We start from the raw sequence: 16491 nt of genomic DNA on the forward strand, positions 1-16491 counted from the left end.
ACCTAGAGTTCTAGACCTAGAGTTCTAGACCTAGAGTTCTAGACCTAGGGTTCTAGACCTGGAGTTCTAGACCTAGAGTTCTAGACTTAGAGTTCTAGACCTAGAGTTCTAGACCTAGAATTCTAGACCTAGAGTTCTAGACCTAGAGTTCTAGACCTAGAGTTCTAGACCTAGAGTTCTAGACCTAGGGTTCTAGACCTAGAGTTCTAGACCTAGGGTTCTAGACCTGGAGTTCTAGACCTAGAGTTCTAGACTTAGAGTTCTAGACCTAGAGTTCTAGACCTGGAGTTCTAGACCTAGAGTTCTAGACCTAGGGTTCTAGACCTGGAGTTCTAGACCTAGAGTTCTAGACTTAGAGTTCTAGACCTAGAGTTCTAGACCTAGAATTCTAGACCTAGAGTTCTAGACCTGGAGTTCTAGACCTAGAGTTCAAGACTTAGAGTTCTAGACCTAGAGTTCTAGACCTGGAGTTCTAGACCTAGAGTTCTAGACCTAGGGTTCTAGACCTGGAGTTCTAGACCTAAGTTCTAGACCTAGAATTCTAGACCTAGAGTTCTAGACCTGAGTTCTAGACCTAGGGTTCTAGACCTAGAATTCTAGACTTAGAGATCTAGACCTAGAGTTCTAGACCTAGAGTACTAGACCCAGAGTTCTAGACCTAGGGTTCTAGACCTAGAATTCTAGACTTAGAGTTCTAGAACCTAGAGTTCTAGACCTAGAATTTTAGACCTAGGGTTCTAGACCTGGAGTTCTAGACCTAGAGTTCTAGACCTAGAGTTCTAGACCTAGGGTTCTAGACCTGGAGTTCTAGACCTAGAGTTAGACCTAGAGTTCTAGACTTAGAGTTCTAGACCTAGAGTTCTAGACTAGGGTTCTAGACCTAGGGTTCTAGACCTAGAATTCTAGACTTAGAGTTCTAGACCTAGAATTCTAGACCTAGAGTTCTAGACCTAGAGTTCTAGACCCAGAGTTCTAGACCTAGGGTTCTAGACCTAGAATTCTAGACTTAGAGTTCTAGACCTAGAGTTCTAGACCTAGAGTTTCTAGACCTAGAGTTCTAGACCTAGAGTTCTAGACCCGGAGTTCTAGACCTGGAGTTCTAGACCTAGGGTTCTAGACCTAGAATTCTAGACCTTGAGTTCTAGACCTAGAGTTCTAGACCTGGAGTTCTAGACCTAGAGGTCTAGACCTAGAGTTCTAGACCTAGGGATCTAGACCTAGAGTTCTAGACCTAGAGTTCTAGACCTAGGTTCTAGACCTTGAGTTCTAGTCCTAGAGTTCTAGACCTGGAGTTCTAGACCTAGAATTCTAGACTAGCGTTCTAGACCTGGAGTTCTAGACCTAGGGTTCTAGACCTAGAATTCTAGACCTAGAGTTCTAGACCTAGAGTTCTAGACCTGGAGTTTCTAGACCTAGAGTTCTAGTCCTAGAGTTCTAGATCTGGAGTTCTAGACCTAGAGTTCTAGACCTAGAGTTCTAGTCCTAGAGTTCTAGACCTAGAGTTCTAGACCTAGGGTTCTAGACCTAGAATTCTAGACTTAGAGTTTCTAGACTTAGAGTTCAAGACCTAGAGTTCTAGACCTAGAGTTCTAGTCCTAGAGTTCTAGACCTAGAATTCTGGACTTAGAGTTCTAGACTTAGAGTTCTAGACTTAGAGTTCTAGACCTAGAGTTCTAGACTAGAGTTCTAGACCTGGAATTCTAGACCTAGAGTTCTAGACCTGGAGTCGATTTCAGTTTTCTTACTGGATACCAGAGATGAGGCTGACCTCTGACCTGACCCTTTAGAACCATATACAGACGGTTCTTCCGGCTCCAGTTCTACACACCTGGTTCTACAGTCCAGAAGACTGAGAGACTTTAAACTGCTGGTACTTTAGAAATCTGCTGCTGGATCAACCTGCTGGTTCTGGTTCTGCTCTGCATCAGAACTGGAATCACTCATGGAGAAGCGTCTTTTCACCACAGATCTAGAACAAGCTTCCAGTAAACTGAAAAACAGCCAAAACCCTGAGTTTCTTTAAATCCAGTGATCAATAATCTGATGTGTAACAATTTGAAAATGTGATGTTTCAGTTCTTTGCTGTTTCACTGACTTTGCTTTTTTGTGTTTTTATGATGTGAAGTTCTATGAACTGCCTTGTTACTAAAATGTGATACACAAACAAACTTGATTGAATGCAATCAAGTTTGTTTAAGGTCAGACTTGACCTCCTATCTTTTGTCTAGAGTGTTGCAGGTCAGGTGACAGACCAGGTGAGCAGCTCCTCTGGCGCTGGTTCCTCTGACAGTTCCTTCCTAGAGAGGCTAAACGCTGTGGAGGCGGAGCTAGACTGTAGCTCCGCCTACTCCTACGACCAGGTAACATCTCACCTGTCTCTTTGTCTAGGAACTCCCTGCTCTTCTGCCTCTCACCTGTCTGTCTCTCTCTCTCAGCCTTTGGACAGGAAGCCAGGGGCTGATGAAGAGGATGATGGTGATAAAGGCTGCCTGGCGTTCCGGACGCGCTCCAAGCTTCCTCTGGTCAACGTTCCTCTGGACCGCCTGGAGGCAGAGCTTCTGCCCCCTGACATCACCGCGGACATGTACGACCAGAGCCCCCCCCAGCTGGAGGACCGCCATTGGACTGAATGGTTGCAGGGTCTCTTGGCGCCTGGTCCAGAAGGTCAGAGGTCATGGTATCTTTGGGGGTTCCTCAGTGACGCAGCATTGAGCAGAGCGCCGCCTGTTGGCTGTAGCCGTACCTTTCAAGCAGCCCAGCAGCAGTGATGGCATAGTTATTTTGAAAAAGTAACTTTAATCACATTACTGATTACTCCTTGAAAAAGTAACTTAGTTACATTAAAAGTAACATTTTTAGTTACTTTCAGCAGCTGCTAACAACAACACTTGTGACCTGTGAAAATCACATTGATCTTTGCCAATAATTAATTGCAAATTATTTTGTAATGGTAACATCAACAATGTGTCTCCACTCATAAGGTTGAACTGAAGAGATTTTGAATGGTTACAATAGTACAAAAAAAACCCTGTGAGTAATGTGTTTGTGTTTCTGTTATCTGGAAAACTAATAAGGATTTTAAAGCCCCCGTCCTGCCCCCGTCCTGCCCCCGTCCTGCCCCCCGTCCTGCCCCCGTCCTGCCCCCGTCCTGCCCCCCGTCCTGCCCCCGTCCTGCCCCCGTTCCTGCCCCCTGTCCTGCCCCCCGTCCTGCCCCCGTCCTGCCCCCCGTCCTGCCCCCGTGCCCCCGTCCTGCCCCGTCCTGCCCCCCGTCCTGCCCCCCGTCCTGCCCCCGTCCTGCCCCCCTCCTGCCCCCCCCGTCCTGCCCCCGTCCTGCCCCCCGTCCTGCCCCCCGTCCTGCCCCCGTCCTGCCCCCGTCCTGCCCCCCGTCCTGCCCCCGTCCTGCCCCCCGTCCTGCCCCCGTCCTGCCGGAGCATTCTGTGTCCGGTAATCGGCCCGCCGTCGGTTCTGGTCCGTCCCCTGTGAAGTAGAAAACGATTTGCTCATCGCCTGTTGCTTCTGGCTCAGTCAGGCAAACTGGGAAGGCTAAAAGAGAAACAACTCTGTAAATAAATTGATTAAACATTGTAAGATTAATACTGAATAAACGTCTAATAAAAGTAAACGCACTGTAAATATTTTATTTTCCACAATCTGAAATTGCAACGCGTTTAGATTACTGGTCCGACGTCAGTGACACGTTACAAAGTAACGAGTTGCTGACAACACTGCAGGACGTTTGTTTTCACACCCAGATGCTGCGAGCCGAGCTGCAGCTTCTCTGTTCCCCATCCATGCATGCGGAGGCGGTCCCAGCCTTTTTGGCTCCCTGGACGAACCCTCTTTCTAAAATGTTCGTCCTCCAGGAGCGCTGTGAGCTACGTTCTTCTGCTGGTTGATTTAGGGTCAGAAACTTCACACACAGTCACATTTGGTCAGTAAATCCGATTTTAGCACAAAGAGCTGCAGTGAGAATGAAACTAAGGACAACTGATGTCCTCCCCGACCGCCCAGGTCGCTTTAGGCCGGTTTCAGATCTGATGGAAGCATCTGAACCTTTATGGGTCAGATCGTTTAAATTTTCAGGTGACCTGAGCAGATGTTCTGTCAGAAATATTTTTGTAGTCTGCAAACGGTTGCCTTATCTGCCTGAAGGTGCCGCGCACAGCAGTGGACAGAGTGGGACATTTCCTCGGTGGACGACTGTAGGGACAAAGTGTGGAACCTGGACCAGACTGGATGGTTGATGATCCGTCTCTCTCAATCCTTCTTGTTGCTTTCAGAGGAAGCTGATGATGATGATGACCCAGAGTACAACTTCCTGGAAGACCTGGATGAGCCGGACCTGGAAGACTACCGGACGGACCGAGCCGTCCAGATCACCAGTAGGTGTTCAGGGTGGGGTGGTGTTGTGGATCAGCTGGTCTCCGCCTGAACTCTCTCTTCTGTTCCAGAGAAGGAGGTCAATGAGCTGCTGGAGGAACTCTTTGACACGGTGTGCTTTTCTGGTTTTCTGGTTCTGGAGGACATGCAGAGTGGACCTTGGTCCCGTCCAGATGTTGATTTCACTGGTTTGTCCTCTGTAGCTGCAGGAGGAAAAGCTTTTAGCTGAGGAGGAGGAACAGGAAGTCCCTTCAGTGCCCAAGTTTAACGTCCCGCAGGTTTTACGGTGAGTTTCACATCAAGGACAGGACAGTCCCTCCTGAATGTCTGAGGTGGCGGCGAACTTCCAGAAGCTCCAATTGGGTCGGATCTGTTGGTGGGTGGTGTCCATGAGCAACGGGTGAAAGCCGGTCCTCCTGTTGGGACGGTCCGGCAGAGCAGTGCTGGCACCGTTTGGGTCAGGAGGAATAGAAATGTCCTCTGCTAGTTCTGATTAAAGATGCCAAGAGAAGAGTTGAGCAAAGAGGAGAACATCCTGACTGCTCAGGTTGTAGCTGAAGCTGTTTCCTCAGAACCTGGGTTCACAAGTTGTTTTGCTGACTTCATTTCTATTAGTTTCAGGGTTGATCGGATCCAATCTAGCCTGATTCATTGTTTTGTTGGCGTCTTTAGCTTTGAGGCTCCGTTAGCCGGGATGCTGACGGAGCGCGGAAGACGGTCCGGAAACAGTATGAAGCCTTGCAGCAGAGGAGCTCTGCAGGACACCACCAACCATCCCAGGACCACCAAGGGTCCGTCCGGCTCTCCACTCGTCGTCCTGGGAAACCTGACCGGCCCCGCCCTCCACACAGATCCCTTCTTCCGATTGGACCGCACCCAGAAACTGCAGCTGCAGCAGCAGGTGCAACAGGTACGTCTTCTAAAACCATCATAACTCCTCAGTGGATCGGGTCAGTGGTTCCTCTGGGGTTGGTTCTGTTTCATTTCCGTTGGTAATCATGGGACAAATGGACCGAATCATGTTCAGTTGAAGCAGACCAGAACTTTACAGACCCCTAACCCTCTGGCGGTTCTGTCCTTCAGCACGTCCAGCTGCTGACTCAGGTCCACCTGCTGAGCCGCCGAGTCCACGCCCTGAACCACGAGGCACACCTGACCAAACGCTACCTGGTGAGTGTTGTGGACCTGTGAGGCAGGATTCAGGGCCCAGACCTCTTAATGTCTCTGTGTCCAGGACGGCGCTGTCACAATATCTCCTGTCAGGTTGGACGATGTTTCGGTGGAGTGGATCAGATCAGTACTCATTTCGTCCTGCAGGAGGAGCTGCAGCAGTTTGCTGGTCGTCATGACGTCCTCTGTCCTCCCAGCAGCTTCAGAGCATGTAACCTGCAGGGGGCGCTGGACCTATTGAGGGAGGTGGATCAGAGACAGCCCAGTCCGCCTTGTGGTTCTGGCTCTGGAGCCTCCAGGCGGCTCCTCCCCACCATGACTCCCACCACTAGCAGTAAGACCCAAACCTCGGTTCTGACCGCTCAGCTACACTTCCAGTTTTTGGGTGCCACTTCTGGTTCTGGTCCGATTCAGGTCACGCCTTCCCGCTGCTCCCTGCTGACGCCGCCTGGCTGTTTGCCACTCGACCCGTCTTCCTGTACCCGGAACTACTTCCTGTCTGCAGCCTGGACCCCGCCCTGCACAGCAGACGCCAACGCAGAGTCTACACCGCCGCAGAGGACGGGTACGTTAAAGAAGGTCAGAGGTCAGAGCGGGTCTCAGTGGGTCCTGTAACCCTCTTCCCATGATGCCTTGCTGCAGGCTGGCGGTGCTGGGTCTGAAGCACTTCCAAGGGGCGCTGAAGGCTGACGAGCTGATCAGCTCCTTCCTGCTCTGCAGGAGCCGTTCCGACTTCAGGAGGCGGATCCGGGAGATGAGCAGCGCCAGAGCGCCGCGGGACGGCGTCATCAAGGTGATGTTGTTACACCTGTGTGATGTCACCTGGGAACAATGACAACACAGGTCTCTGACGTTGCGTTTCCTCCAGGTGTTTGTGACGCAGGGTGTCGTCCCCCCACTGCCCGTCGCTTGCTGCAGGGTCAGTCCAGGCAACCAGCGCCCCCCTGTGGACAGAGACACTTCCACCATACCCAAATGGTTGAAGGTCAGAGGACACCCTCTAGCCAGTTGTACCTTTCTGTAGCTAGCAGCTCACCTGTGACGGTTGTCACCTGTAGAACAGCCAGTCGATCATCCAGAGGACCCGGAGAGGCGCCGGCGCATACCCCCCGTCGCTCCCCCCTGGTGTCACCCTCAGGCTCCACCCCCCCTATGGCAGGAAGTCCCAGGTCTCTCGCCGCACCCAGCGCCGCCTCTTCACGCTGGCCCATAATGCATCTCTGCTCCCGCTCGCCAAGCCCCAGCAGAGCAGGCGATCAGCCTCTGCGGAACGCTACCATTGGCTGCCGCTCGTCTAAGCCCCTCCCTCTCCTACATCAGGACATCCAGCAGAAATCAGCCCCCAGCACTGCAACCCCCACCATGCCTTGCTCAGCAACAGCCCAGCGCTGTGGACCCTTTCCTCTTCCTCCCAGCATGCCGTGGGGCCCAACGTTCTCCGACCAATCAGACAGCAGGAACCAGAGAGCTGCGTCCATCCTCCAGAGGAAGACAAGGACAATTCTTCATCACTGAGTCCGTTCTCCTCCAGTGCAGGAGATGAGGAGGAGGACTGGTCGAAGATGGCCGTCAGTCTAAAAGGAGGAGGAAGAGGAGGAGCGGTGGAGGTGGGGGGACAGGAGAGGACAGCGGACGAGGGAGAGCAGGAGGAGCCGGACGGAGACGGGGAGGAAGAGGAGGATGATGAGGATGGGGGACGAGAGGACAGGAGGGGAGAGAGAGAGGATGATGGGGACAAGGATCGTCGTGGTGGCGACGAGGAGGAGGAGGAAGAGGATGACGAAGAGGAGGAAGAGGAAGACTTCGATGACCTAACCCAAGACGAGGACGAGGAGGAAGTGATGTCATCAGCGTCTGAGGAGTCCGTCCTGTCGGTTCCTGAGTTGCAGGTGAGGAGGGGAGGGGGGGGTGTCTGCCACAATGTCCTCTGTTGTCATGACGACGGCGGTGTCCCCCACAGGAGACGATGAAACAGCTGACCTGGCTCGCGGCAGAGCGGCGGCTCTGCGACGGAGACTCAGAAGACGACCCGTCCTCGCAGGAGGACGAGGACGAGGATGACGACGAAGCTAAGGGGGAGGAGCCAGCAGAAGGGCGGAGCTTCCAGACCAGCCTCGACAAGGACACGCCATCCGGAGACAAGACGCCCCGGGGACGGCGGAGCGCGGGCCGGGGACGAGGTGAGACCGTCCGCAGGGGCGACTGCGCTGGACGGTACCAGTCCACCGTCCTCACCGGCCATGTTGTCTCTGTTGTCCTCAGGCCGCAGCCGTCCGCTGCGCGGCTTGACGAGGACGCGTCTCAGTAAGGACGCCTCCAAGCTGTCCCTGCTGTATGACGAGAAACTGCTGGACAACGACCCGCTGAGGACAGCAAGGACGCGGCGTTTGCCCAGAGCTACCTGAACAGGGTGGGGTGGCCCTGGATTAAAACTGGAGTGCTGCTCTCTGATTGGTCAGTTATCCAGCTCCTGTCGCCACCTGCAGGCTGCAGCAGGAAGATTTCCTCATTCATTCATTACTGTTTTAATAACCTAAATGTCGTTGATCTAAAAATGTAAATGTTAGCAGAACATTTAGCATGAACCTGAGCTGGAGCTGCTAGACCGGCCTTTCAGCCAACTGACCAGCAGCAGGTTGTCATTGAAATGATTGAAACTGCTTCTGTGACAAATTTGAACCAGAACTTTGCAGAACCGCGGTGCTGCTGGTTCAGACCGCTCTCTATGCTCTCATGGTTTCCAGGTGCGCGAGGCGCTGCAGGACTCGCCTGAGCAGGTGCAGGAGTTTGTTTCTTTGCTCGGCGAATTTGAACAAGCAGGAGACGGACAGGAAGTGACCCGTCTGTTCAGAAGCTGCGCTGCATCCTGGAGAACACACAGACCTGCTGCGGGACTTTGCTGCATTCCTGCATCCTGAGCAGGCGCTGCAGTGCGGGCTGGTGAGTTCCTGCAGTACCACCGTTCCACCCACAGAGGGCAACGGGCAGGAATTAAGAAATTTCAAATGTTAGAATTAGCACAGAGAAATCAAGATGGAGACGAGTTCAAACTTCAATTATTTAGATTTAACTGCTTTTGATATTTCATTTTTCTGAGGCAAATTTTACATTTGATTTACATTCAGTTTAAATATAAAGCAGCTTTTAGCAGAGCTTTAGATGCTAAATTATTACAACTGTTAATAAATATCAATACACTGAAAGAGGTTGATGTTCCTGATCTACCTGGTTCTGGTTCTGGTCCAGTTGGAGGAGCAGCAGGCGTTCGAGCGGAGCAGGCGTTTCCTGCGGCAGCTGGAGATCAGCTTCGGAGACAATCCCACTCATTACCACAAGATCATCCGAGCCCTGCAGACCGGACCCGACCCGAGCCCAGCCCACATCCAGGAGGTACTCGACCTTCTGATTCCGCTCAGATAGTTCTGCTCCGGTCCGGTCCTGGTTCTGATCCCGCTTCCGGCCCGTTTGCGTAACCGTAACCTTCCTCCCAGCTGAAGGTTCAGATGGCGGCGCTGCTCAGAGGCCACACCCACCTGCAGGCTGAATTCTGGGTATTCTTCGACGACCTGCGGCCGCCGCCGGCTCGACCCGAACAGTTTGAAGAGGCTCACCTGCCGGAGGAAGGGGATGGCGCCGAGGGGGGCGGAGCCAACGGCCAGGTGTCGGGAGGCGGAGCCGGCTTCGAGGAAGTGACGCTGCCGGACCTGGACGAGGAGGAGGAGGGGCATAAAATCCCACCAATAAGGAGCCGGCGCCAGAGGAGGAAAATGGAGTCCCACCGCAGCTACAAGGTGCCTGGTGATGTCACAGAGACCTCAGGCTGTGATTGGCCTGATTTTAGTTTATAAAACTTGAATCCACTGCTGACCTTAGCAAAGATTGAACTTCCTCCCAAGAGTCTGAGTGAGAGGGTTGGTTCCCCCTAGTGGACAGGAGGAGTTCAGAAACATTTTCAGGGTGGAGTAGCGCCGCCTGCTGCGCCTCAGAGCCAGAAAGTGATCAGCGTCAGTCAGCTATGAAACAACAGAAGAAGAAGATTGTTAAAGGCACAGACAGACAAAACCCAAGCTTCTGATTGGTTGTTAGAGACCATGATGGTCCAGCATCTTCATCATTCAACTGTTTGTGTTTGCAGGGCTCTGATTGGCTCTGCCTCTGTGACGATGCGACGATCAGCCGACATCGGAGGAAACGATGCTCTCGCTGCCATGGCAACAAGGTCTGACTTCTTTACACTGTTGCAGGACTTTCAGATAAAATTACTTTCATTTCTAAATAATATTTTTCCTTATTTGTCATCAGCTGAGGAGCAATAAAAGTTCTCACATGGGGTTCTGCTGGTTTAGCGTCTTACTGATGTTTGTTCAGGTAAATAAGTCCCGCCTTATTTACCTGAACAAAGGTCTCTGCTTTATTTTTCTAAAGTTATTCAGCTGAATTTCCACTAGGGGGCAGCTCTGACCTGGCTTCCTGCCTCTAAGGAAAGTTTCAGAGAGCATCAAATGTGGTGGCAGTGGAGCTGCTGATGAAGATGAAGATGTCTGTTTCACACTAACTTCATGAAGGCATCATAATTGACGGAGAGGTTCAGGGAACTCTACCAGTTCCCTAAACAACTGCTTCCTGATTGATGATCAATGCATTTGCCTGTTGCAATAAATCAGATGATCAATTAAAACAGCTTAATAATTTACATTTACACGGTTTTTAGTGTTTCTCTTCTTTCTTTTCTCCAAAAATTAGATGATGAAGTCTTCATTGTGTTGCTTTTATTTTGAAGGATAATCTTGTTTACAGAGGCTTCAGAATTCATTTGATCTGTTTTTTATTTTGAATATTTCAAATGATTTCCAGATCCAGTGAAGAGTCTGGCTAAAAAAATCAGAACGCTGCTGCTGGCATTCTGACTAAAACCAGGAAGAAACAGTTTCTACATTCCTTCACTGAGAGACTTTTATGAATCACTGAGAAGTTTATGAATCACTGAAGGGATAAAATATCTGCTGCTGCTGGATCAACCTGCTGCTTCAGAACCAGATCCAAACTTGGAGAAGCAGCATTCAGCTTCTATGCACCACAGATCTGGAACAAACTTCCAGAAAACTGAAAAGTGCTGAAACGCTGATCTGCTTTCAGGTTAAGAGCCTCATCCTGGTCAGAGTTTGATTGATGTATCTGATTATTCTGGTCTGGATTTCATTCACTCTGTTTTTCTTCTGTGACGTTTTCATCCTGTGACCTTTAACCTCTCCCTCTGACCCGCTGAGCCGTACCCTAGCAGGACTCAGGTGAAGGTGAAACTGACCTGCCTGTCTGCTTCCTGCCAGACGTCTCCAGGTGTGTCCAGAGCCATGAAGAATTTGGATCCTCTCTATGCCCAGATAGGCTCCGCCCCCGACCTGCCAGGTGACACACAGCTGCAGGGGGGTCACGGCAGCCCCCGGCCAGGTGAGTAACGTCGCTTCCTGTTTATCCTGACCCAGGTGTGCTCTTACCTTATTGGTTGGGTCAACAGATCAGACTGGTGCATCATGGGAAAGTTTTCCTCTCACTGATGAGAAGGAGGAGGAAGAGGAGCAGCTAAAGGACGAAGAGCAGGAGAGCCCCACCGCAAAGAGGAGGAGAGAGGAAGAGCTCCGAGCGCGCCTTCCTTCATCACCACCGACAGCTCCTCCTCTTCCTCGCCTCGGCCCAGCCTTCCTCCTGACCTTCCTGTTTGTGCCAAGAATATTTCTCTGACTGCGAGTGGAGAGAAGGTCATCCTCTGGACCAGGTGAGGCTCCGCCCCCATTTGGCTCCGCCTCCTCATGTATTTTCTCAGTAATTCTTGTTTTTCTTCAGGGAAGCTGATCGTGTCATATTGACGATGTGTCAGCAGGAAGGAGCCAATCAGAATGCTTTTCAGGCCATCTCTAATCTGCTGGGAAACAAAACTCCCAGTGAGGTAATTGGTTGTTATTTTCATGCCACTCTCTGATTCGCCAGTCGATTTTCAGATTTTGATCCTTTGACCTCTTGTCAGGTTTCTCAGAGGTTTCAGGATTTGATGCGATTGTTTCGAACTGCAGCTCGTCACGCAACCACAGAGGAAGAAGCTCCGCCCACTCAGCCAACAGCCAATGAAACTGCAGACTGACCAATCGGAGCCGTTCTTGAAGGATCAGTCTGAGCATCTGAGTATTTTAGAGAGGGGGGGGTTCTATGAAATTGATGTTTTTGTAACAATAAATAACCTTTTATAAAAGCCTGGCATGAATTTTTACACAACCAGTAATTATTTATTATGCATGAAATTACCTTAAAGGTGATTGTTGAGGTTGCAATGCATTGTGGGTAGCAGAAGATGGAAACGACGTTTAGGGACCGGAGCCATTCTGTTCCCTTGGTTCTTCAGGAAGCTGCTAATCTATACTTGACATCAGATTCTGGTTCAGATCAGCAGTTTGTGGGTATGGTTTGTTACAAAGTCAGTACACCCTCATATTTCTGCAGATATTCAATTATATTTTTTAATGGGACGACACTTAAATAAAGACACTTTGACAAAGTGAAAAGTCGTCTCTGTGCAGCTTAAATAACTAGATTTAATCTTCCCTCAAAATAAGTCACTATTTACAGCCATTAATGTCTAAACCACCAGCAAGAAAAGTGAGTACACCCCTAAGAGACGACACCCCTAAATCTCCAAACTGAGCACTGCTTATCATTTTCCCTCCAAAATGTCGTGACTCCTGAGTCTCAGAAGAGCTCAGCTCTGCTTCCAGAGCAGGTGTCAGTTTGCAGTGCAGCTCTCTGTCTCTCTCTCTCTCTCCTACTGGTCCCTGGAGGTCCAACATGGCACCTCATGGCAGACGAATTGTTGCGCCACATGAAGATGGCCGAGGCTGCAGGAGGATTAACACCCTGTAACTGTTGGTCATCCAAAGAAGCTGAGAACACATCCAGATGCTGTCTTTGAAAGAAAGATGTAGGAGTTTTGTCAGCATTGCTGCAGAGATTTAAGAGGTCAGAGGTCAGCCTTTCAGTGCTCAGACCACATGCCACACTAGATCAACTTGTTCTACATGGCTGACTCCCCAGAAGGAAGCCTCTTCTAGCCTGGTGGTGGGAATACCATGGTCGGGCTGCAGGAATGCAGCAGGTGTTGTGTAGTTACATTTCATGAACTCAAATAAAGAAATGAAGAACCAGAGCCTGATCCCTCCCTCTGGAAACTGGATCACAGGGCAGCGTTCCAGCATATCCACCCCAAATACACCTTGAAGACGACCACTGCTCTATTGAAGAGGCTGCAGGTAAAGGTGAGTGACTCATTTCTGCAGACCGAAACCCATTAGAACATCTTTGGTACGTCCTCAAGAGGAAGATGGAGGAGCGCCCAGTTTTGAATATCTGCCAGCTCTGTGATGTCATCACAGAGTGGAAAAGCATTCAAGAGGCAACCAGTGAAGCTCCGGTGACTTGATGCATTTTGTTAACTGTGTTAAATTTGTTTTTAATCCAAGATAGTTGGATTAAAAACCCTTGACGTAGCTACCATTGATTCCCAATTCATTTCAATAATTGCTCACTCAAAGTATCTCAAAAATTATTTTATGGAATGTGCTGATACTCACACTGCTGCTGCTTACCTCACCATGTCACACAAGACTGACAGTCACACAAGAAAGAAAGTGAATAATGTCCCTTTAAGAGGGAACAGAATGAGGAGAAGAGTAAAAGCTGAACTTGCTCTACAATCTTTGCTTCACTTCTGGTCACCCATAAGGTGAGCAAAGTGATGCCCAGTGCTGGATGGTGAGTGTTACTCTGTTTCTGTTCTATTTGTATGATTTGCATGGTTTTTGTAACATTTGATCATTTTCGGCATTGAAGCCTGTTTTATACTAAACCAAATCTCATCATTTCTCAAGCAAATGATGCTGATTGGTGCTGCTCAGGTCCTGAAACTGTTAAATGGACCTGGGTGGTGCATAGAAGGGAAAATCAGTGAACAACAATAAGTTCTCATTTTACCAAACATGATCCAAAACTCCCTCCAATTTTCTGCAGGTCCCCACCTCATTTGGTGGTCCTATCCCACTCCTTTCATGTCGCTGCAATAGATTGTCATTCATTTTTCAATCTAGTCAAAGTCTGGCTGGAAATCTCCTATCAAGCTGGGACTTCACCATATCCTCAGTTTCTCTTCCTCAATGTAACCAGATTTGAAAACATTTTAATGTTGTTTGAGCTCCATTTTTAAATAAATCAGCTCAACTTTGAAAAGTCGTCTCTGAGTTTCTGTTGGATGAAGTTTAGCTTTGATGCTGCTCTGCTCACCAGGAATTTGCTTTAAGTCAATTTTCAAACTGATGTTCTGTGCTTTTACTTTTTAAACTCTCTTTTTTGGACTGAACTCAGCTCAGTTTTAAAATGCCATCTCAGTCCCTCTGTTGGATGATGGAGTTTTCATCTTAAAGCTGCTCTGAAGGCTTGAATTTGGTTTTAAAAGTCTTATATTTTAACCATGTTTTATTTTGTTTTTCTTCAAACTGCGTTTTCAAGACAGAAATCACAGCTCAGCTTTGTTAAGAATTAAAAAGAGGAATAACTTGATTTAGCTCTTTAATTAATTCTTCTTTGTCCCGAATTCTTGTGTCTGTATAAATGTGCAGAGAGAAAAGAGCAATCATACGTCAGACTTCAGATATCAGAGTTTATCCAGAGAAATCAATCCAAGAAGAATGTTACAATAAGCATCTCACCTAGATCATCAAAGTCCAAGACATGACAAAACAGAAACAATTAACTGAGTAAAAAGGGAAACAGAAACAAACAAAAGATGCATCTTCTGGGAAACTCTCACTCAGCACAAAGAGATTCGAACTCTGCTGTAAAACAAACCATTTTATAATAATGTGTATTCTCTTCATTTAAATATATGCATTAGGAGGTGTGTTTTCCTTTGTGTGGGTTGTCTTAATGTTAATTTTATTACCTCTCAGACCCACTGAAACACCCAGCTCTTCTCGTACCAGCCTCCTTTAGGCGATCTGATTTATAGCGTGGGTCTGGAACGTTATCTCTGCCTCAAAATGATTCAACAAGAAACCAGTTGGTATTTTTTAAACAAACTTGCACAAAATGTATTGCTTAATATTAACTATAAGTTGGATCTAAAACTAACTAATTAAAAACATACTTTTTAATGCTTAAAGAAATATACCAATATGTTTGATTATATGTTGAAACAGACTTCTATAGTTTTTAGTGTTTGCCTGAACTATTCAACCCTGAGTAAAGAATTTATTGCCCTGATAGCCAATACACTCCCTGTCTGAAATGTTCCTTAGGGAGTATAAGACTGCTTTCTGATTAGAAATTTATGTAAGTTCAGAGAATCACCAGTTGTCTTAGTTTGGATCTTGTTAAGAATTAAAAAGAGGAATAACTTGATTTAGCTCGTTAATTATTATTTGTCCCGAATTCTTGTGTCTGTGTAAATGTGCAGAGAGAAAAGAGCAATCATACGACGTCAGACTTCAGATATTCAGAGTTTTATCCAGAGAAAATCAATCAAGAAGAATGTTGCAATAAGCATCTCACCTAGATCATCAAAAGTCCAAGACATGACAAAACAGAGACAAAGAACTGAGTAAAAAAAGACAAAACAGAAGATGCATCCTCCGGGAAACTCTCACTCAGCACAAAGAGATTCCAACTTCTGCTGTGAAACAAACCATTTTTTATAGACTGCGTATTCTCCTCATTTAAATATATGCATTAGGAGGTGTGTTCTTTTCCTTTGTGTGGGCTGTCTCAATGTTAATTTTATTACCTCCTGCTAAAGAGCCCCAAAAGCAGATATACGGCAATCTTCTCGTATCAGCCGCTGTCCAGTTTGATATTGCAGCTGCAGCGCTATCTGTGCCTCAAAATGTTTCCACAAGAAAGTAGTTTGCATTTTTAACTAAGCTTGCACAAAATGTAATGCTAAATAATGACTATAAGTTTGGATCTAAGAAGTAACTAATTAAAAACATGCTTAAAGAAATATAGTTAATTCTAATATAGATAAAATTATTTATAAAAAGTTTTAAGATCCTAGTGAACTTTTGAACCATGCTCAGGAATTTGTTAATTGCCTGGCAGACAGACTCCCTGTCTAAAGAGATTCTAGGTTTTTCTGTAGAATCCTCTGCGTTCAGAGAGTCACCAGCTGTCCCAGTTTGGATCTGTATCTAAGTTTATCTTAACCTAAAAGTTAACTTATGTACTATTGTGCTACTTTAAAATTCTTTCAACAGCTTCTAACTTCATCGCTGAGATCCTACTAGGGGGCAGAAATATTAACACTGTTCTGAACATCAGAAATGGGCTTTAGAAGAACCCAGAATGCATTGCATGGTGGGGCTTCATATTTCAGCTTCTAGTTTGGCTGTTTTTGCTGCAATCCCTAAAAACCCATATAGTGTTGTGATTAGCATGAGCTCCTCTTTCAACTAGATGTTTTAGAATGAGCTAAAACATTTAGGAAATCTGCACCATGAGTCACAATGAGGTGTTCAGAGTTGAACTCTTGCCTGCTAAGATGGATCCTACTGTGGCAGCTTTGGGTAAGTCTCTTCATTTTGTGAATGTGGTCAGGACCTTTTGCTGTTACTGAGCTTTCTAGGGGTCTTGCGGTGTATGATGGCACTAGAATTGCTCTTTCCTCTCATTTCAGGGGTGGCAGTTTGAATCCCAGTAAGTGTTTGGAGACCTTAAAGGCAGCAGCTTGCTGCAGCTGGTCCAGGTTCTTTTTCCCTGGGAGGATGATTGGGTAGCAACGCCTTGCTATCTACTGGTGTGCAGTTCACTCTGCACTGGGAAGCTAAGGTGAGTCAGTAGACTTACAGACTGCCAGGCTTCAACGCAGACCAGTGGAGAATCAACGGAGAACTCTTCTGCTTCCTGGGC

At 47.9% G+C, this 16491-nt stretch overlaps 1 pseudogene; it reads left to right on the plus strand.

The window, feature by feature from the left end:
- Positions 1-11794, plus strand: part of LOC129355843 (GON-4-like protein) — a 25618-nt pseudogene extending 13824 nt beyond the window's left edge.
- The last annotated feature ends 4697 nt before the right edge of the window (positions 11795-16491 follow it).

The sequence above is a fragment of the Poeciliopsis prolifica genome, unplaced genomic scaffold (assembly GCF_027474105.1).
Source record: "Poeciliopsis prolifica strain line A6 unplaced genomic scaffold, Auburn_PproV2 SCAFFOLD148, whole genome shotgun sequence".
In the NCBI taxonomy this organism is placed as follows: domain Eukaryota; kingdom Metazoa; phylum Chordata; class Actinopteri; order Cyprinodontiformes; family Poeciliidae; genus Poeciliopsis; species Poeciliopsis prolifica.